The sequence below is a fragment of the Leptidea sinapis genome, chromosome 7, assembly GCF_905404315.1.
Source record: "Leptidea sinapis chromosome 7, ilLepSina1.1, whole genome shotgun sequence".
NCBI lineage: Eukaryota > Metazoa > Arthropoda > Insecta > Lepidoptera > Pieridae > Leptidea > Leptidea sinapis.
The window spans coordinates 10,878,081-10,900,525 of NC_066271.1; the positions used below are offsets into that span (position 1 = coordinate 10,878,081).

At 35.8% G+C, this 22,445-nt stretch overlaps 1 protein-coding gene and 1 non-coding gene across 3 annotated transcripts in view; both read left to right on the plus strand.

Moving 5' to 3' along the window:
- The window catches only part of LOC126965224 (GTPase-activating protein CdGAPr), a 120,396-nt gene that overhangs the window by 7,686 nt on the left and 90,265 nt on the right, over window positions 1-22,445 (plus strand). For both annotated transcript variants that reach the window (XM_050808691.1, XM_050808692.1), the window contains exon 2: window positions 16,752-16,804. The gene's annotated coding sequence lies outside the window, so the exon portion shown is untranslated. The remainder of the gene's footprint in view (window positions 1-16,751; window positions 16,805-22,445) is intronic.
- Window positions 15,244-15,316, plus strand: Trnak-cuu (transfer RNA lysine (anticodon CUU)). Its single transcript has one exon. It is a non-coding gene; the product is annotated as a tRNA-Lys (tRNA).

Genomic DNA, 22,445 nt, shown 5'->3' on the forward strand with positions numbered 1-22,445 from the left:
TAACCAGTGCCGGATGTAACAAGCGCGGGGCCCTTAGCAAATTCTTTCAAAGATTCCTTAATCTCATATCATATTGGAAATTGTCGGTTACGCAGCGACTGATTTGTATGAGTTTAACGTTTTGTGGCATCAAGTTAATGCAATATACTACATCTTACTAAGTTCATTCAAAAAATTGCCCTCATACAGATGAGTGAGTTTTAAATTTAAATATGCGAGGCCCCCTTTCGTGCGGGCCCGTAAAAATTGCAACCCTTTCTACGTGGTTAATCCGTCACTGCTAATAACTCGTTACATACGCCGGTTGGACTTTAGCTGTGTTATTTATAAACGCGAAGTAAAGTTTTTCAAAATTTAATTTTATTTGTTTTTATCTTACCTTTGTCACTACAGAATAACATTTTTTAAATGAAAATACGGGACGAGGCGAGCAGGACGTTCCTCGAGGTAATTCATACGCTCTACCCATTACGATGCAGTGCCGTTCCGGATTCTTGAAAAGCCCAAAAATTTTGAGCGGCTCTACAATTGCGCTCGTCACCTTGAGACATAAGATGTTCAGTCTCATTTGCCCAGTAATTTCACTAGCTACGACGCCCTTCAGACCGAAACACAGTAATGCTAACACATTACTGCTTAACGGCAGAAATAGGCGCCGTTGTGGTACCCATAATCTAGTCGGCGTCCTGTGCAAAGAAGCCTCCCACTGGTGAACATGACAGGGAAAAGTAATTTTATACTTGGAGTAACTTTTCATTGCGTTTGTTAATAAGAGTAGGTGTATTCACGGACTAGTAAAAAAAGAAGGACTCCGCGCCGTGATATTAGCTTACCTTTATGCTAGTGTGTGTGCGGTTACGGGGTATACCAGATACACAATTTTTTCTCCCTTAGATAACCATATACCCACTAATACTTTTATATTATTGTTTTTACACTTTTTCACAACGCACAACAGCATTTTTTAAATATTTTATTGCGACGCAAACTGATCTGTCACAGACGATGGCAAATCTCATAATGGCAGCCGATCGGCTTGTATTAGTTTAAGTGTATGCGTGGGGCTAAGTATTTACACGTTTACTGGCTTATTTTGGTGCCTCACTGTTATGTAAGGTGACACGGAGTCCTTATTTTTTTACTCGTCCGTGGGTGCATTGTGCTTTTAGACTAACAAATCTCAGCGGAATCAACATTTACGTTAACCCATAAGATTTACCGTTATTTTAAAGTCAATATTCCATTTAAAAAAAAGCAATTAAAACACCTTTGGCAAATGATTTCCACGATCTTTCCATGCGACGATCCATTAATTTCAAATCACTTGCGTAATTGTTCGCCCAGTTCAATAAATTATAAAAAAAAACAACACGGCAAAACTGATAATGTACTGTTTCAGTATCAATCAACAAGTTCTTAATTGCTGCAATACTGTCGCAATTATTTCTAACGGGGCTGCAACAAATTATTGTCAAGGCTCGGTCTAGAAATACAAATAGAAATAGCCATTGCAAAATAATACAGCACCTTCTTGTAATGTTACTAGATCCTAGGTCCTAGTTACTAGCTCCTGGCCGTTCCCAAAATTCAGTCTATCTCTTACTTGAGATAAAAATCGTAACTATCGTTGACTTTTCTGTCCCACCTTATCCGTACACGCTGTTTGTCAATGGGACGACGTATATCTTACCAGCGATAGAAGTTCGTATGGAAATTGCAACTCACGCGTCCCAATATAAGGCGATAAGAATGACTTATCGGGTATATTGGGACAGCTTCAGATTATTGACAGCTTACGAGGGCTGCACTAAAAGTATCGGGAATGGAATATTTCCACTGTTCCTGTCATATTAAAATCTTTTTAATTGAAGACTCCTTGGTTTTAAAAATCGTATACCATTTATTTATTTAAAAAAAAGATTCTCGGTCTTGTCACAAGGTCTTTTCAAACTTGTTTAGTCTTTGAGAAAATGGAATTGACTCGAGAAAATTCTAGAGCGATGATTTATTATGACTTTCGAAGTGGTTTAACACAAAAACAGTGTGTTGACCGGATGTTTTCTGCATTTGGTGATGAAGCCCCATCCAAAACCACAATTTATCGCTGGTTTCCTGAATTTCAACGTGGACGTGTCAAGCTCAGTGATAATCCCCGTAAAGATCGTCCAAAAACTGCAGTCACCAAAGAAAACGTTGATGCTGTGCGTAAGCTGATTGAGGAAGATCGACATGTTACATACCGCGAAATTAAGGCAACTTTAGACATTGGCATGAGTCAAATACAAATATTCTTGCATGGACAATTAGGTGTAAAAAAATTGATTTCCCGATGGATACCGCATTTGCTCTCAAGCAAAAAGCGGCTCGCGTTACTTGGTGCGTCAGAATTCTCGAAAGATTCCACGCAGGATCCTCAAATGCTGTATACAACATCGTATCAGGTGACGAATCCTGGATATATGCGTACGAACCCGAAACAAAAAACCAGTCACGAGTTTGGGTGTTCGAAAATGAGTTAAAGCTAACAAAAATTGTTCGTTCATGGAGTGTTGCATAAAAATGGTTGCCACGTTTGTCTCCAAAACTAGCCATGTTGCGACTATTCCTCTTGAGGGACAAAGAACGGTTAATGCAGAATGGTATGCTAACATTTGTTTGCTACAAGTCTTTTCTGAACTCCGTAAAGAGAACTGCAACCGCCGCATCATCCTTCATCACGACAATGCGAGTTCTCACACCGCGCACAGAACAAAAGAGTTTTTAGAGCAAGAACACATAGAAATATTAGACCATCCGCCGTACAGCCCCAACCTAAGCCCTAATGATTTCTATACTTTACCTAAAATAAATAATAAATTGCGTGGTCAGAGATTTACATCACCTGAAGAAGCTGTGGACGCCTACAAAACGGCCATTTTGGAGACTCCAACTTCCGAATGAAATGGTTGCTTCAATGATTGGTTCCATCGTATGGAAAAATGTGTCTAATTTCGCTGAGAATACTTCGAAAAGCAATAAATACATTTTTAAATAGTAATGTTGTGTCACTTCCTTGATTCCCGAAATTTTCAGTGCCGCTCTCGTATTACTGACAGTCGCAGGTAGTAATAATCTGTAGATATTATATTGGGAACGGCCGTTATATATACCATATATGAATGAATATGGTGTATTTCAGTATATTATTAGGGGCGTAGCTACCGCCTGCTACGGCGGTAGCTACGCCCCTTATATATATATTATATAGCATATATATTATGTAGCTACGCCCCTTATATATATATTATACGGACGTGCGTAAGCAAAAATTAATAAATTAATAATAAAACTTTTGATAATTGCTGATAAAAGGCAAAGAGAGTGTATATTTAATATGAATTGTTTTTAAAAATTTTTGGAAAAAGTGACAGATAATTATGATGAATAAATATTTCTTTTAATTTTATGCAGACTTACTTATAAGGGCCCACAATTAAATTTTTATACGGGGCCCCAACAAAGCCCCCTACGCCACTGTATATAAACTAATTACAGAAACTCTTCAACAACCTGCAAATATTATATTATCATCGGTAAGTGTATTTCAAACTAAATTGCAAATTTCTTTTTAAATAAAATAAATGGCGGTCATTTGTCACTACGATTTTTTTAATTCATTCGTATCGTCATCATTTTGCACACCATTGCTACTAGTCCCTCAATATCCGATGCGTTGAAAGCGTACGTAGAAATGTATTGTTAGGCCAGTCGCCTAAGCAAAAAAAGGTCAAGCGCGGGATAGCAGATAATTAGCTATTCACACATTTATTTTGGTATTCTAAGTCTCGTGTCCCCGTCGTAAGTTATTCAAGGTCAAAATTTTGTTTATTATTTGAAAACTTGTAATTCTTGTCCACTGGTTGTGGATCAGTAGACATAGAGTTTGATATAAACGACCTAGTTCTAGTTGACCAAATAACGTCAGGGTGTCGAATTTGCGTGAAGGTGTGCGGGCGCATCGCATAATAATTCACTCTGATAAGTATAAGGTCCAAAACGACTTGAACGTAGATTTAAGTTTTACTTTGATGCAGACACAGTAACCCTTAATAAGTACACGTATCGTGCAAGGTTGTTTTGGTTGTAAATGTGACGTACGAGGCGAGGCTGTAAGTCTTGTGTGCCAGTGCTATGCTGGGCTATACTAAGAGATTAAATAGACTTACAATATATTAGCTTATAGACAAATGAAGACTGTGAAAGAGAATTATATAATAAGAAATAATAATAATAACAAAAACTTTATTGGCAACATAATTACACTGCTAAAATTAGTCATAGTTTATAATATAATAACTTTAACAAACAAGTAATTTTAATGTAAGATATTAGATTAAAATTATAAGTTAACAAAATTATGAACTTAAACTATAAAAACCACTAAAAAATAATTAAAACAGACCTAGTAAAATTAAAATAAATAAAACAATTAGATTGAGGAGCAGTGCAATCACTTTAGTATTGCCAATCGGAGGCCCACTCAGTATACGTCGAGCCTTCAGAGACTCGACACTGATTTTCAGTAGGCACCGTGTTACGCAGCACGGACAGCGACTGCGGTATACAAATACTTCCTACATTTTCCTAATATATCTCTAAGGGAGATACAGAAGATTGTAAAGGTTAACGAACCTATTGTCACTTCACGGCCGATTTGGATTTACATGACACATTGACAAATCACACGTATTATCGGCCTGAGATAAGTCTATGAGATTGTATTTATTAGTAATTAAGAGCGCTACATTTGATATAAAATAATAATCTTTATATTATGTACTTTGTGGTTAAAAGACGATTATTGACTAAATGACACAAATTTTTTGAAATGTTTGTCCGTTTATAACTCAAGAACGACTTGCATGATCTGGATGAAAATCGTAGACAGATTGTGCTTTTGCTCATTGATACGCTGTAATATGAAGGATATAATATGATGATTATATTCTAACCGTGACTACGTCTGCATTAAATTCGTAATCGCGCATCATATCATAATTTTTTTAGAATTAAATGTATCCTCTGTCCATCTCTACCCCAGTTGTGTATAGAATTTCATGATTAGATGTGTCGTTAACGCGTATAGATATAATGTGCACTAAAAAGTACAAAAATAATTGCGTATTTTTATACAATCTAATTAATTAATCTTATTCTAGTTACAATTATTGTTATTTTTGGATCGGTGTCCTTCCGCCGCGAACCGCTCTCGCCTCCCCACGACTCAAGCACATCTCACGTATAACTATGTATGTAGTAACAAATCTATCTTAGAGATGAATAATAGCTGCTTTTTAAATTAGTGAAAACTTATGATTATTTTATTTTTTTATATATTCCTTTTTAAAATTTAATTTTAATATTAATATTTTATATATTTAATATTTTTTATATAAATCTAATTATAAATTCCTATCCTTTATATCCTTTGACAAATATCCTTTCCAATAAAAAAAGAATCATCGAAATCGGTGGCGTTATATAGAGTTATTCGTAAATTTATCATCCACTTTGCTATACGTACGTATAGCAAATTTAAGACTTATGGTTTTCTCATGGATGCCATTGTCAGATCTGGACCAAATTCGGTTCACCCAGTCGAAAGTTTTGAGGTAACAAACATAAAAAAGAACCTCCTCCTTTTTTGAAGTCGGTGAAAAAGTACTTTTTGCAGTGATATGTGCGTAAGTACGAATTGCACGTTTTTCGTCCAATTAAAATCGACAAACTGCGTTTTCTGTATATAGTACTGACAGCATATTGTTTCAACTGCCAATTGCTTATATATAATATATAGCATAGGATATTATTGTACTGGAACACAAGACTTTCTGAAACATTTGGGTTTGGCTTTCAAAGGTTACTCGGTGATTCATAGCTTGCAAACGACGCACCCTTTGTATCGATCCCTTTCAGTAGGAAGATAGGGTTGCTTTGACAATATAACATACCCAACGTGTTAAAATGAGGTCAAGTTCCGGAGTTGTGACGATAGAGATTCTAAATATCAGCATCGACGACGTTCTATATTATATAAATATTTTTTTAGTTTTTATCTAAATGCCAACTGTTTTTGTAAACCTATAAAAACCTAAATTTTTTTTTCTTGCAATAAAATTTTCCAAGTATTTCTCTGATTTACAAACATCCTTTTTATGTTTCACAACGCAAAATTATGAGGACTATTGATATTTTTGAAGTGGAAACTTCTTTAGGGGCGTTGAGCACTTTTCATGGGATGGGACTTACACAATAAAATACTCGTGCGTCAGGACACGTGACCTGATCGAAAATTCGTAAGACAGTCGTTGAAATTATGGATGAAAGTTGAGTTTTCTGAGAGACGAACTTTTTAATGTAAAATAATTGTAATGGATTTGAAGTGTTAAATTTTTTATGTTAAGTATTAAAATTAAATTTTAATAATTAAATTAAGTATTAAAAAAAGTAAATTGTCATTTTTGTGTACGATAGCGCAATAGATGAATATTATATTTAACCACATAAATGCTAGTACGAGGCATGCCTTTTAAGTTTTGTCGTTTGAAGAAAAGAGAACACCACTAGAAACTTATACTCGCTTAACTTAGTACTTTTTATTGTTTTTCAAAGTATTCACCACGTAGCTTAATACACTTTTCCATTCGTTCAAACCAGTTATTATAACATTTATTCCACTCTAAAGTGGGGGTGTTCAAAATGGCTGACTTGATAGCGTCGACTACTTTTTCAGCAGACTTGAACCTTTGACCACGAAGACGTTTCTTAATTTTAGGAAATGTAATGAAATCGTTTGGGCTTAGGTTACGCATGGAAGAAGAATTTCTACTTTTTCCTGCTTCAAATACTCAATCGTTTGACGAGCGATGTGTGAGCTTGCGTTAACGTGGTGCAGGATGATGCGTCGCTTTGAGTTAGATTTTCGAAGTTCGGTGATGACTTGTGGTAAACAAACTGTGGTAAACAACTCTGCGTTAACCGTTCTACGATCTTCAAGTGCAATAGTCGCAACATGGCCGGTTTTTCCAACGAACGTGGCCAACATCTTCTTTGAAGAGCTTCGAGACGAACAACTTTAGTCGGCTTTGGCTCGTGTTGAAAGATCCAGATTGTAGATTGTTGTTTAGAATCAGGATCGTAGACATAAGATTCGTCATCACTGATGATATCGTAGACGTGATTTGACTCGGTTGAACCTTTGCAGAGTTTTCCTACACCATCTGACGCGGGCCGCCTTGCGATTGTCGGAAAGCAGATGCGCTATCCAACGGCAAACTAGGTTTCTCACACCAAGCGCTTCATGCAAGATCTTCTGAATGATTGTCCTTGAGATGCCTAATAGAGCCTCTATCTCTCGATACGTCACATGACGATTTTCGAGAATTAGTTGTCTCACAGCAATGTTGTTATCTTCAGTGAAGGCGGATTTTGGACGTCCTTCGCGAGATTTGTGACTAACACTAGTATGCCCACGCTGGAATACTAAATACCAGTGTTCGACAGTCCGGAGACATGGGGCTTCATCACTGAACACAGATGTCAGCTCTTCAAAACACTGAAGCCGTGTCAGGCCTCTTCTCAAGTTGTAGAAAATCATTGCACGCACATTTTCCATAGAAAGATTCATTTTCGTACGTAACTTGACAGATTCCAATCGACCCCGTGACTAAACAATAGCATTAATCCTAATACTTTCAACTGTTTTGAGATTCAGAATTTAAACACATTCGAGTATAGAACAGTTTCAGATTCTAAATTGCCGGGAAATATGGAATCGACAGAACTTAAAAGGCATGCCTCGTACTTTTATACTAATAAATAAAGCCTAAAAATGATTCCTTAACCATTCCAAAATATTGAAAAATGCACAACGCTAGCTCAAATTTTCACTTATGCCGGCACTCCCGGAGTGCAACCCGTATTTTTTTTTGTAAAATGATTTTTTTTATGGAATAATAGGACAAACGAGCGTACGGGTCACCTGGTGTTAGTAATCACCGCCGCCCACATTCTCTTGCAGCACCAGAGAAATCACAAAAGCGTTGCCGGCCTTTAAGGAAGGTGTACTCGCTTTTTTTGAAGGTACCCATGTCGTATCGTCCCGGAAACACCGCACAAGGAAGCTCATTCCACAGCTTTGTAGTACGAGGGAGACAGCTCCTAGAAAACCGCACTGTGGAGGACCGCCACACATCCAGATGGTGGGGATGATATCCTAACTTGTGACGTGTCGTGCGAAGGTGGATATTTATAGTATATCTGTTGTTTTACACGTAGAGGCCCACGCCCTCAATATGAGTGATGCAAGGTGTGGCTTGGCGTATACTGGGAACGTCACTCGGCGGTATCGCAGTGCGCCAATTTAATATAGGTCAAGGTTTCGACTCCCGCAGGGATCCCTGACGCACCACTGACATTGACGACCTATTTTAATAACTGAATCGTATCTATCCTCACTATAGACTTACGGCCATTCCCAATATTCAGTATATCTCTTACTTGAGGTAAAAATCGTAACTATCGTTGACTTTTCTGTCCCAATAAAAACTTATCGACGTTAACTCACCTTATCCGTACACGCTGTCTGTCAATTGGACGACGTATAGCTTACCAGCGATAGAAGTTTGTATTGAAATTGCAAATTTACGCGTCCCAATATAAGGCGATAAGAATGACTTATCGGGTATATTGGGACAGCTTCAGATTATTGACAGCTAATTACTGACAGTAGAAGGTAGTAATTTATATCTATCTGTAGTTAGTATATTGAGAACATCCGTTACAATATAGTAGCATAATTTCATAAGATGAAAAGTACTAGGCCAAACAATGTTAAATTTTCAAGGGACCAAATGGCAACTATTCCACCAGTGGGAGGCTCCTTTGCACAGGATGCCGGCTAGATTATGGGTACCACGACGGCGCCTATTTCTGCCGTGTAGCAGTCATTTGTAAATATAACTGTGTTTCGGTCTGTAGGGCGCCGTAGCTAGTGAAATTACTGGGAAAATAAAATTTAAGATGACGCTCATCTACATCTCAAGATGACGAGCGCAATTGTAGTGCCACTCAGAATTCTTGGGTTTTTCAACAATCCTGAGTGGCACTGCATCGTAATCGGAAGGCATATCAGTTACCATCAAGTAAACGTCCTTTTCGTCGCGTCCCTTATTTTCATAAAAATAAAAAAACTTTGTTAAATTTTCACGGGACCAACAGACAACTATTCCGCATCAAACTAAAGAAGAATCGCGTAAATCGGATCATAAATCTCAGGGTAATCGGTGTACATACATAAATAAAAACCAATCAAATTTAGAACCTTCTCCTTATTGAAGTCGGTTAAATGGGCTATAGAGAACATCTCTAACGGAGATTTTTTTTTATTTATTTAGTACGAAGCCCACGTTGTTGTCTTATGGCAAATTTACACAATAATAACTTATATTATCTAATATCGTGTACGCCTTTACTTACTTAATAACATTATTAAAACTTTATTATATACAGCAAGATAGAAAAGGTAAGCGAATCTTTAGTTACTGTAATCGACTTTGATTGACACCTCGTAAACAGTCAGCTACGCTTGACATTAGTTTCTTAGTTTTGACCAAACAGATGTGGTCATGATGTGGCAGTGGGCAGGGCATATAGTTTGACAGACAGGTGGCCGGTGGGGCAGTGAAGTGCTCGAATGGCGACCACGTACCGGAACACGTAGTGTTGGTAGGGCCCCCACTAGATGGACCGACGATCTGGTCAAGATCGCCGGAATATATTGGATGTGGGCAGCGCAGAACTGATCGTCCTGGAGATCTCTGGGGAAGGCCTTTGTCCAGCAGTGGACGTCTTCCGGCTGATGATGGTGATGATGGTACATAATTATCATAATCAGACAGACGTTGTTCTGTATATAATAAATAAAATAATGTTTTTATATGAATTTGTCAACAATATATCATAACATCAAAAATTACTTCGTAAAACATGCACCCTGCTGTCGTAATGAAATTGTTTCACAGCAGAACTGTCAAACCGTGCGTCAATAAATTCTTTCATAGAAATTATGGACACATCAAAGGAAAAACAAAATTTGTTGTTTTTATTTAATGTAGCAGCATTTTTCTATTTATTCACCTTGTAAACCTTCCCTGGACTTCCACAAATAATTCAAAACCTAAATTGGCAAAATCGGTCCAGCCGTTCTCGAGTTTTAGCGAGACTAAAGAACAGCAATTCATTTTTATGTATATACATTAAGTTTTACAAATCAACATGTTGTAAGATACTAATAAATCAATTTGATTGTTGGTTTATTTCAAGTCATAAAGCAGGCCTCTTACACATTTCTACATAATATATTAATACATTGTACTTCCCCAAATTGCTACGCAGCAATGTCAAAATCACATAAAATATGATTGCTGTAATAAAACTTGTACCAAATTCCCTGAAAATGGGGAGACTATATGAAATAATTATATTAGTCATAGATAGAGACTTCTATGTACAGTCGTGTAAAGAAGTGTTATAGATACTTTAATAATATTATGTACCTATTATAATGTTTGTTTTTGCTCTGCTAATAACAATTTATTATTATTTAATTTTAATTGATTTTAAATCGTTTTTAGTAACAGCTAGTCCAAGGCTCGAGTCTTGCAGCACACCCACGACACGTATTTACGATGAAAAGACTATTTTGAGCTTAGCATCTACACTCATGTAGTCATAGAGTCAATGTTCTAAATCAAAAACTAACGCCTATTAGCGTTCCAAAAGGTACGGTCTAGATATATTTGACTACTTTAGATGGCGTTATCGTTTTGGTCACTTTTGGTGAATCGATGTATATGGTAACGATGGGTGTTGCGTTGTACGCTATCTTTTTGGCGCTGACTGTACATTATTATATTGTAGTTGTTGTACGCTGAGTGGTACACAAATCCTCGCAACATCAGAGCAGATCTAGTACGCAATATGTTATAAAAACCTATATAAAATAATCTGACAACACATGCTCGCCGATACCAGCAATTCGAACCGAAATTCGAACTAGTCGCGTTAGTATTTGGAAAATATCGTACAAATTCTCAAAACACACGCCTACTGTTTTATAAACATCACAGCAAACTTGCATCCGTAACTCATTCGCGTTTGTATTTTAATCATTGTTCTAGAAACGAGTCTGTTTTTTGAAATGAAATGAAATTTATTTATTTTTATGAATCGTGGTAACATAGTTCTGAACAATTGGTAGATGTACAGCACAATTCGCCAATATATCGGCATACAAATATTTCATTGTCAATATTGGAATTTTTATATTTTTTGGAAGACAAGCGAGCGAGTGTCACCTGTGGAAACCTAAGCATAGCTGGTTGACGGAGTATGATCCTTGGCTGGCGTTTTGTCAGAAATTAAAGGGCCCGTTGTGCATAGGTACTGTGCGTTGCTTAGACGACTAGATAGAGCCTCTTGCTGCTAGTCAACCGATGAAAACAGACAGGTTTATTACTTTAGTGTGCGTGACAAGCTACGTCTTAAACACGCGATTTGTATGTCACTTCGTGTTAGTGTGCTTGCATTGCTCAAAATAGAGGTGAACTGTCAACCTCAATTTTTTCAACGTTTTCACAGCTCTCACAGTCTGTTTAGACGTATGAATGATCTAAGGTGCGTTGTTAATACCAACTTTTAACTATTATGCAAAGTTCGTTTTTAGTGAAGCATTCTCCTCTCTTTAAAGATTTCCACGAATTTGAAAAACAATGGGTAATCCCAATGCTACAAATTTTGGGCTGCAGCTGGGAAATGCAACAAGATCGTCAACAACACAACAGAATCGTAGCCTCAATTATTTCAACTGTAGTACTCACAACCTACCCTTGAGAGACAAATACCAAAATGAAGGTGATTCCAAAATGAAATAATAAGTCGATGCGGGTATGTCATTAAGGACAATAACATAGATGGCGTACGGAACGCAAGTGCCTGCTACTACAGTACTCATTGAGTTTAAGCTTTAATTAGCTTCTGCCCCATCTCTTATAAAACTCTGGGTACGCCCATTGCTCCAATCAAATCCTCACAATCTGTGTATGTCTGTAGGTCAATGAAATGACACTTATGAATGTCAAAAGTTTTCTCTTTTTACATTTTCCACCACACCGGAAAAGGTAGAGCTTTAATAAGAAGAAGTGGCGAGAAATTCATTGCCACGCTTTTCAATATCAACATTTAGAGCTTTACAAAACATTTCGATTACAATATATGTATAGTGATGCAACAAAAATACTCAAACGTCAAATACTATATGCCTTACACAAGTAAGTAAGTAAAAAAAGTAAGATATTATGCGATATTAAGAGTCAACATATATGCTCATAAAAATACCAGTAATTGCAAATATTGTATTTTCTGTTTGACTGTACAAGCGCCACGGTGTCGCGACGCAAGCCTAGACGGATGACGTCATAATATCACCCCACACCCCTTTTGTTTTTCCTAGACAGTTGTTGACGTCACAACTGATTAATATGAAAACCGATTAAATCAAAAAGCATAGTGTAAAGAGCAGACACATAAACGCATAATATATTTTAACGTTTAAAATGAGATAGGAAGCATTATACAGTGTTTTGGTACCAGGCGATCATAGTTGAAGAAAAGATTGTCTTATGTATGACGCAAGTATACCTTAAGATATTCTAACGCCATTCGTACGACGCATTGACACCTGGAGAACAAATATTGAAGCGGTGATAGTAATGTCTCTCATAGCGGTTGAAATCAGTTGTCATCCTAGCAACATGTACCAGGACATTTCATGCACAATGCGCCGTAGCTAGTGAAATGTCTGGGCAAATGAGACTTAACATGTTACCTTTGAGGTGACGAGCGTAAATTTAGTGCCGCTAAGAATTTTTGGGTTTGTTCAAGAATTCTAAGCAGTGCTGCATTGTAATGGGCAGGGCGTATCAATTACCATCAGCTGAACATCCTGCTCGTCTCGTCCCATATTATCATAAAAAATGACTAAAATCCAGTTTAACGGCTTTGGTTGGTAAAAAAGGGAATATTTTGCTAATATTCGTACTTACTCTGATATAACATTTAGTAGGTGGTTCTTATTTTACTAGAAAATATATACAGGATTTCCCAAAGTTATGGGACATGAAGGGAAGTACCTTAAATATCGTAGATAGGCTATTTTACTGAAAGAAGACTTTATGTTAGTTTTAAAAGTTAGTAATTTAGTTAGTAATAATTTTAAAAGTTAGTAATAAGTCTTCTTTTAGTAAAATAGCCTATCTTCGATATTTAACGTACTTTCCCTTCATGTCCCATAACTTTGGGACACCCTGTATAGGTATATGACGTAGGAAGGCCGGTCACATGGCCAGGATCTTCGTGGATGTCCATTGTTGTGGGCGTTGTTACACGACAGCAAGTAAAAGACAGTCTTATAAACGTTACAATCGTAAGTGTAGATACACTTCATTAAGCCTTATGTATGTAAGACACAACCGCCTCTTTTGGTAGTTCTTCCCAGACTGCCAGCTCGGCGCTTGATCTCGTCTGCACTCGCACCTCATGCCGATTAAACCCGAGCCAACACGAGTACCGAAACATCATCGTACTCCCTCATTCTCCGACGTTCTTGACTACGACATATATATTTTTTATGACACACGACGAAACTTAATTGACTACGATTGCGGCATTCACAAAACGGCTACACACTGTACAGTTTACTACCTGGCTTAATTATAATCTCACGCTCCAATAACGCTCCGTAAAACGTGACCAGACCACGGCTACCGTAAATCCAGTTAATTCTTGAGCTCTACTTTATTTATACTATTGTGCCGTGTGAAGATTCTTTGGGAATTATTAGATCTTATTGGAATTCCGCGATTTATATCCTTTCAATTTTAATAAAAAAAAATGCCAACGTATAAGGATAGGTGTTATTTCTTTTACATAGTGTATTTATTAATATCCAAACGACCGAGCCTTGCTCGGATTTTTTAAGAAAGTACAAAACTTGAACAAAAAAAAACTAATTGGACACCTGGATTTGAACTAGGGCCTTCTGCATTCCGAATCGCCCAATGTCCCATCTGAGCTATTACAGTCTTGTATATAGTGGCGAAATTTACCTTTGAATTCTAATGTAGCTGTATCTCATTAAAACACGGATAAAACTCAATTTTTTTAAATTGAAACCTAGCTAGATCGATTTATCGCCCCCGAAATCCTCTGTACGTACTAAATTTTATGAAAATCGTTGGAGCCGTTTCAGAGATTCAAATTATATATATATATACTAGTCGTTTGCGAAGGAACATTGGAATTCGAAAAAAAAGTAGCCATAAACCATCTTGGATAAATTTCGCATCGAATGGCGATGGTTTCATGTTGATACGATCAGTTGTTTATGCTTGTAAGAGCCTCAAATACAGACCATTTTCATTATTTATATAGAATAATTGCTCGTTTAAAGATATATGATATTTGTTCAGACAAAATTATTTTCTGATAATAATGTATTTTAAAGCTTCAATAAACTAGTGTACAGTCCAACAAAGCGTGAAAGACAGAAGAAAATCTCTAACGGAGATAGAAAAGGTAAGAGAACCTGTTGTTACTGTAACCGATATATTGACAAGTCGTTGACAGTCAGCCACGATTGGAATGGAATCACTCCAGTTATCATTTTTTAAATCAAAACTCGGGTTTTGGTGTTATTTGATGAAATGAAACATAACCTCAAAATCAAAGCAACACGAACTGCGGGTAATGCTCGTTTATATACAATGATATTAAGTTGACATAACTGATCCTTTAAATAACGAAAAGGTTGTCAGTATAATATGGAAAGATTAGACCTAACCAAAACAAACACGGCCTAATTACATATTATGTACGTACTTACTGCAGATTAGTAGACTTTCCTTATGTAAATACAAATAAACTATTAAATAATGTGGAATAAAACACATAGGTTACAAAAATAATAATATTTGCAAGAAAAGCACCTGAGTGTGGAATATTTTTAGTTCGGATGTCTTCTGGTAATTACGGTGAAAGATTCCGTTACACGTACAAAATATGTCAACATTGACAATAATATTTTGATCTTTTTTGCATCCGTTTTAAGATTACAATTGGTATTATAATTTCGTCGCTGTCATCACAGCCCGGCTAGCTCAGTCGGTAGAGCATGAGACTCTTAATCTCAGGGTCGTGGGTTCGAGCCCCACGTTGGGCGAATACTTTTTTATTATTTATTTATGCATTATAAGTATATTTTTTTATATTTAGAAAAAAAAAACAATGATTGATGAAAAAAAAATATTCTTCACTTTAAATTTTTTTATAATAAAAGAAAATCAGTATATTATCTACTAACTCAAAAGTATCACTTTCGAACAAGAAGCGAGTAATTTTATTACATGACGTTGTAACTACATCGTTACGCGATTTACGTGATCATCATAGGGCTGGCGCGCGCAGAGAAAAAAATTTTTTTTGATACAGATATAAAACATACTGACAGTTAGTGGTTGAGTGAATAGTATACACTTGTCATTGCTGGTGATCACCTCACCTCTCAATAAAAAAACATTAATAATCAAATTTGGTACCGGGGTTGATTTGTTTAGTTGTTTATCTGCATATAATTGCCTATACATGCTAAATAGTACAGGGGTTTTTTAACATCGTGTTCATTTGGTGCAAGGCATACGAAAGTTTGCCTTGCACAGAATGTCAAAAATGTAGATGCGAATATTTTATTTAACGGAGAGGTGGTAAAACCGGTGAAATCTGCTATTGTTCTTGGTATTACTCTAGATTCCAAATTGCATATTAAATGCAGACTGCCCCCATATTGAAAGATTCGCGAATATGCTTATTTCTGCAGTATATATGCAGTTAAAAAAATTAGACAGTTAACTGACATAGATACGGCGCGCAACTAGTTTTTTAGTTACTTTTAATAGTATTATATCCTATGGTATATTTTTATGGGACAGTGCTGCCGATATTAATACCATCTTAGTGCTGAAGAGGGCTACTCGCGCTATTTATAACCTAGGTCCCATAGAATCATTAAGAGAAAAATTTAAAGAAAGAAATGTTTTATATGTTCATAAGCACATTAAGGAATTTGCTTGAAGCTGTGACAGTCATAATGTTAACATTAGGAACATACGTAAACTTTTTGTGCCTACTAATCGCTTAAGTCGAGTTATTAAGTTTATTGGGCGATGTATATGCTTTTACAATATTATCCATGAAAATGTACAACAAATGTGTTACGAAATTTAAAGGAATTTTTAAAAATAGTTTTTATGGGAAATGTTATTATAATATAAATTATTTACCTTATGGTGATATGGGAATGGAGCGAACACCCGCAGGCTCTTTAATTATAAATGTTTTATTGTACGACATTACATTGTAATCCATATTTTATATAAAAAAAAAATCCCGCTGAGTTTCTTGCGCCCGTTCTTCTCAGGTCAGGTAGTCTATTTTGAATGGACGCTAGTTTTTGACGTTAGTAAGCATGATTTTGAATCCTATTTTGAATAAAAATATTTGAATTTATACTTTATGTAATATATATAATAGAATTCTACTCGACCTAACCGTTCATTAATTGCTTCATCAATTTTAAATAAAATAATATCTATTTTCAGATAAGGGGTTAATAATTACGAGCTGTGGTTCGACCTTATAGGTGGCGCTGTTGGTGAGTTCCATGACAAACTTATTTTTTTTTACTTAAGCATTTCAAAATATGATACGATTTATTTTTTTTACAATAATCACTTAAGTTTCTTTTATATTGAACTTGGATAAAGCCTGATGACTATCTGATGATTATATTCTGATTAATATGTGTATCATAAATCAAAATCCTCCACCGTGAACGCATTTACCTACCAAACGTCATGTACCAATAGGCAGAGTGATTCGTTTTATAAAATCCGAAGTAACAGGCATTATATTCAGTTTAAGTAATACATGTTTAAGTAACAACACAAATTGCTATTTTTTATTTGTTCATTATTAATTTCTCTTTTTATTTGTTCAAATCAAACTGTAACACTGTATAATAAAAGCCAAGTCGATGGAGAAAAAAATCTAAAAGGTCGACTCATACTTTCTCACACTCAAACCGTGGTCGTAGCGAGGATTCTATATAGAGAGAAGCAAACAAAGAAAATTCTAGCCTATATTGTTTAAGTCGTAGTTTTTTAACATATTGTGAGTATCTCACATCAGTTATACTGGAGGTGAGGTTAACAATTTCAAACAAAATAGACCAACAAGAAATAGCTTGCTCTGTGAGGTTCTTTTCAAAATCTATGTAAAACTTCTCATACAATTTTGTATTCTTTTTCCAGGACAATTTTCAATCTCAAATTGACGATCTCGATTCACGATACGGGCGTTCGTCCCGAATTGCGATTGCCATTGGTTGAGTCGTGTTTCTTCTATGGCGTTAGGGCGCGTTTATATATTCTTTTTCTACTAACGGTACTGTTGCAATTGCAAATACAAGGCTTTTATTTTATTTTATTAAGAAAACCAACAGCATATTACAGATTAGATAAATCTTAATATATATAAATCTCGTGTCACAATGTTTGTCCTCAATGGACTCCTAAACTAATGAACGGATTTCAATGGAGATTACTTCATGGAGTGCAGTTTAGTCCAACTTAAGAGATAGGATAGTTTTTATTTCGATTTGGGACCCATAATTATTTTTATTTCCAATATTTGTTTTGTTTGGACATATTTTCTGTGAGAGTATTTTGACGCGCGGTTTGACAGTTCTGCTGTGAAACAATTTTATTATTACAACAAGGAGCATATTATTATGTTACAATGAAAAATTATTGACAACTTCATCAAAAACGGTATTTTATTTATTATGTACAGAACAACGTCTGTCTGGTCAGCTAGTAACTAATAATATTTTACAATAATAATGCCAATAACAGGTTTCCCTTATATTATATTATATTATATTTAATTACGGTTTCCGAAAAATTTCAACATGGTGCGATACCTATTAAACAAAAATGAGATTTATTTTGAGATTATATAGGTCGTCTCATTACATTAAAAAAAACTGTTACTAAATATTTACATAATAGGAAATACAAAAATATGTATACTATATGTGGTAAAATAAATAAACATATTAATATATGTTAGTGCATCAGTTACTTAGATGTATTATTGGAAGTAGCTTATTAGGATTTATTAATGGTGAAAAGCTCTACGTGACTGAAGGTTGTGTTGTAAGTATGTAATTGGCTTATGTATAATATATTATATTAATAATATTAAACGAATAATTATTTATTCCATCTTTTAGTGAGTGACAGCCCTAGGTAAACACTAGACGTGTTGCTAACCGCAGTGAAAACGCAATTTTCACGCTCTTGACGTCCTAGCCTAGAGCGGCTTTCTTCGATCTAGTGTTCATTAAGTGAGATTTATTATTATATAGCATGCGGCCATCTTATATTGAGTTAATAAGTAATGATATATCACATAGTTTTTTCTTTGATTAACACGATTGTTACACATTTAAATAAAACACTTTTTAAAGGTTTTAAAACTACTGCTGTCAACCGCAGTCCACTTGTAAACATCACAATATGTCGGGTTAATTAAAATAATAATAAAAATATAACTTTTACGCGATAACTAATGTAAAAACACAGACGATTGTCTCAGCTTAGCTCAATAGCAGGCCTTTTGTATCATCCTACCGCTGTAAATCATCGCTACTTTAAAATGGAAAAAATGTTGAAGCAATTCGGTATTTTAAGAAAATCTAATTAGACTGTTTGACGGTTCGTAGAAAACAAAATCGCATAAGACTTTTTTCCAAAATCTATCTTAAAAACTACTAGTGTTAAGAATAATGTCTGAAAATTTCGTTTGGCTAGCAGTACGAAAACGTGTAAAAACAGCGTTATCTATTGAAAAGTCTTTTGTTCATGTAATTAAACGCTATTTTTTTTTGTTCTCTATGAGCAAAGAGTCGGTTTATACATAAGGAAGGGAAATAATTAGACTTAGACTTTATAAAACCTAAACCTAACGAAACAAACTAAACGAACACTTACTTTTTCATAATAAACGTCAAATCTACAGGAACTGCTCAAAGTGTGCTCCGCCTTGCTCAATACACAACCTCACTCGTCGGGACTTCTGTGGCATTTCGCACCATCGTCGGTGTTATTGATGCCATCCAAAACGCTGTTCCATCTCGGCAAGCGTTGGGCAAAACGAGAAATACACTCTGTCCTTCACATAACCATTTTTTCCAACTTGACATTTTTTGTCGCCAGTACTCGAGTGTAAAGACATCCTTGTAATCTGGTTCCCTGACATGACAACATACTAGTGTTGACAAAAATTTTGACTGTGATAATTAATTATTGAGCGAAGCCGAGCGGAGCTCCGACCGGGTGGCTCCAATTGAATTCTGTGTTAAATTGTTTCTCGGCCATTTATGGACCGATTTAAAAAATTTTTGAAGTCATAGAAAGCTTTCAAAATTGTCGAGACAGAATTTTGAATTTCGTCTTGTTTCAATTATTATAATTAAAAACAAACATGATTTACAAATTATTCTAAATTAGCACGCGCTATTTATATTTATTGAAAAATTTTGCCGATTGATCAAATTTTGTTTTTGTATACAGACTTAGTTTATCTCGCTTCGGGCTGTTTTGTAACGCGTTATATAGAACGGCATAGGCGTGGCTGCCTATCATTCGGAAAACTTCAGAATTATCATTGTATTGACAGTGTTTTCAGCCATATTGTCAAAATTTTACATATTCTTGGCGTATTCTCAGGTAGAACTTTATAACAAGTTTATTTGTAAGGCCGCTAGAATAAAGAAAAACAACTGTATTTCGTAATAATTAATGACGTTTTCACTTCTGTCGGTATCTCACAACACATATGCAAACAGACACCGTTTTTAACTTTATGAACCGGTGCCTTGGCGAGAAAGTCAAATGGTTTCAAATTGTCTCATATAGACCCGCTAGAGGTCACGAGCACTACTGAGGTAACGGTTAATGCTATGACCACACTAACTATAGGCTTGAATTTACTTTGAATACCGAAAATTCACTCTAGTTATAACCGTTTTTCTCTAAAATAATAAAACTAGTACATAGTTCTATTTTTTTTATATTTAGTATAGTGTATGTATGAATATGTCGGATGGTTGTTCTTATTTATTTATAAATCATTTAATAAAGGAATTTAACCAGAACTGTTACACGAAGAGCTAGTCATATTGTGCTGCCAATGGTGCCAATAACCTTTGAGGGAGTTCAGATATATAACACCCTGCCCTCAGAAATAAGAAATGCCAAAACATTGACTTCTTTAAAAGCGAGCCTTCAAAAGGCACATACTCAATAATTATGAAATCTTTCAATAACATATGATATATAGATAAGGTTGTTTTATGTCTTATCTGTTTGCCTAACATTGAATTGCATTCTGTACCTACCAAAATCATTGTTGTTAAGTACCTACTTTAATTTGTAAAATATTAATTGCTCATGTAAGTTACAATAGGTCTTAATGAGAATAAAGTTATTTAAACCTAAATCACATGTGATCAAAAATCATAAATTGACCTCGGAATATTCAGTTTAAAGTCTTCTCTGATAACTAAAAACACCCCTTCGTATGCAAACCGGCAGGATAATATTTTTCTGCTACCAGAAATATCTGGGGCGCATACACATTTAATACCTGAAGCGCTTGAGTATTTCTTTGTGACTGTTTTTTCTACATTGTTGTACACACTCCGCTCACCAGTGACAGGGTACACATCATATAAACTTTTTTTTCTCTTTGACATCTTATCGTCACAATCCAATGGTGCCTACGACGCTCGAGTAAATCTCTCTTAGCGTCTTTGGCCCCCCCTACCATTATATAAATTGACATCATTTTGTCGAATGCTTGGCACTCAGTCAGGAGATCCATCAGATAACTATGATATCTGCTACTAAATCTACCCTATAATTTAAATGGCGCTTACCTGGTAGATAATTGTTTCTGCATTGTGAAACGCAAATAATGTCTTTATTCGATAGATAAGTAGCAAGTAGCCTGTTCCTTACTTTACTTGGACAATTTGAAACAGCCCCTAACTAAAGCTATTTTTTGTGTACTTTAGTTGTAACATATAAATAAACAATTTGTTGTTTTTAAAGTGATAACCTCCACTTCTAGGATTAATACACAAATAAAACAAAATTTTATGAACGATGCGGGTCGAACCCACGACCTCTGGCGTTCCGTGCCAGTGCTCTGCCAACTGAGCCAACCGTTCGAGTGACTTATCGTCATAAAATCTTGTATGCTTTGTTCAACTCTCAGGTTGTGACCAGTGAACAGGTCACCAGAGGTCGTGGGTTCGAGCCCCGTATCGTTCATCGAATTTGTTTTTAAATTTTAATTGTGTACATATAAATAAATTTAAAAAATATAACATGGTGTGCCCGTAGCTTTAGAGCATGTTTAACTTATTCGCTCGCTGAGACGACGATATGGGGGCGTCTCGCTCTAGTAACCATACTTGTGTTATATTGTTCTAATTTACTGTATGATTTATACACAGCTTTTTTTAATTTTGTTTATACCGTCTTGTATGTCTTATAGTCCACTTATCACAGGGATTGTTTCGAAGAGCTGTTTCACCTGATTCCTGCCTCCGAATTCCACCCTCGCACGACATGCCACTAATTAGGATATCATCCTCGTTATTTGGATGTGTGGCTGTTTGACCTATATTCTGCCTCTGAATCTGGCACTCTTGTCATCCCTCTGGTGTTGCACGAGAATGGGCTACTCATTTTGTAGTAGGTACTCCTACTGACACTGCCTTATCCGAATCCGATCCGTACCCGTGAAAATACGGTCCGATGTAGTCGTAGAACTATTTCTATCGGTTGACAGAAAGAAATCGGTTGACGGAAGATGGATCTAGTGCGTCAACTACCGTAGAAATAGTTCTACGACTACTTCGGACCGTGTTTTCACGGGTACGGATTGGATTCGGATCGAACGTAGTGCGAAAGCGCTCTTAGATTATTATTTATACGTTTAGATAGATTGTGACAGCTGTGGACACGTTGAAAAAAACGGACACACACTAAAACAAAGTGACGTACGTATCGCGAGTGTAAGACGTAGCTTGTCATTCACACTAAAGTAATAAACGTGGCCTGCTTTCATGCGTTGCCTAACAGCAAGCCTAACTCGTATCTACACCTATATATATCATCTAAGGACACATACGTCCATAAACGTCACAAATTCTTTTCCTC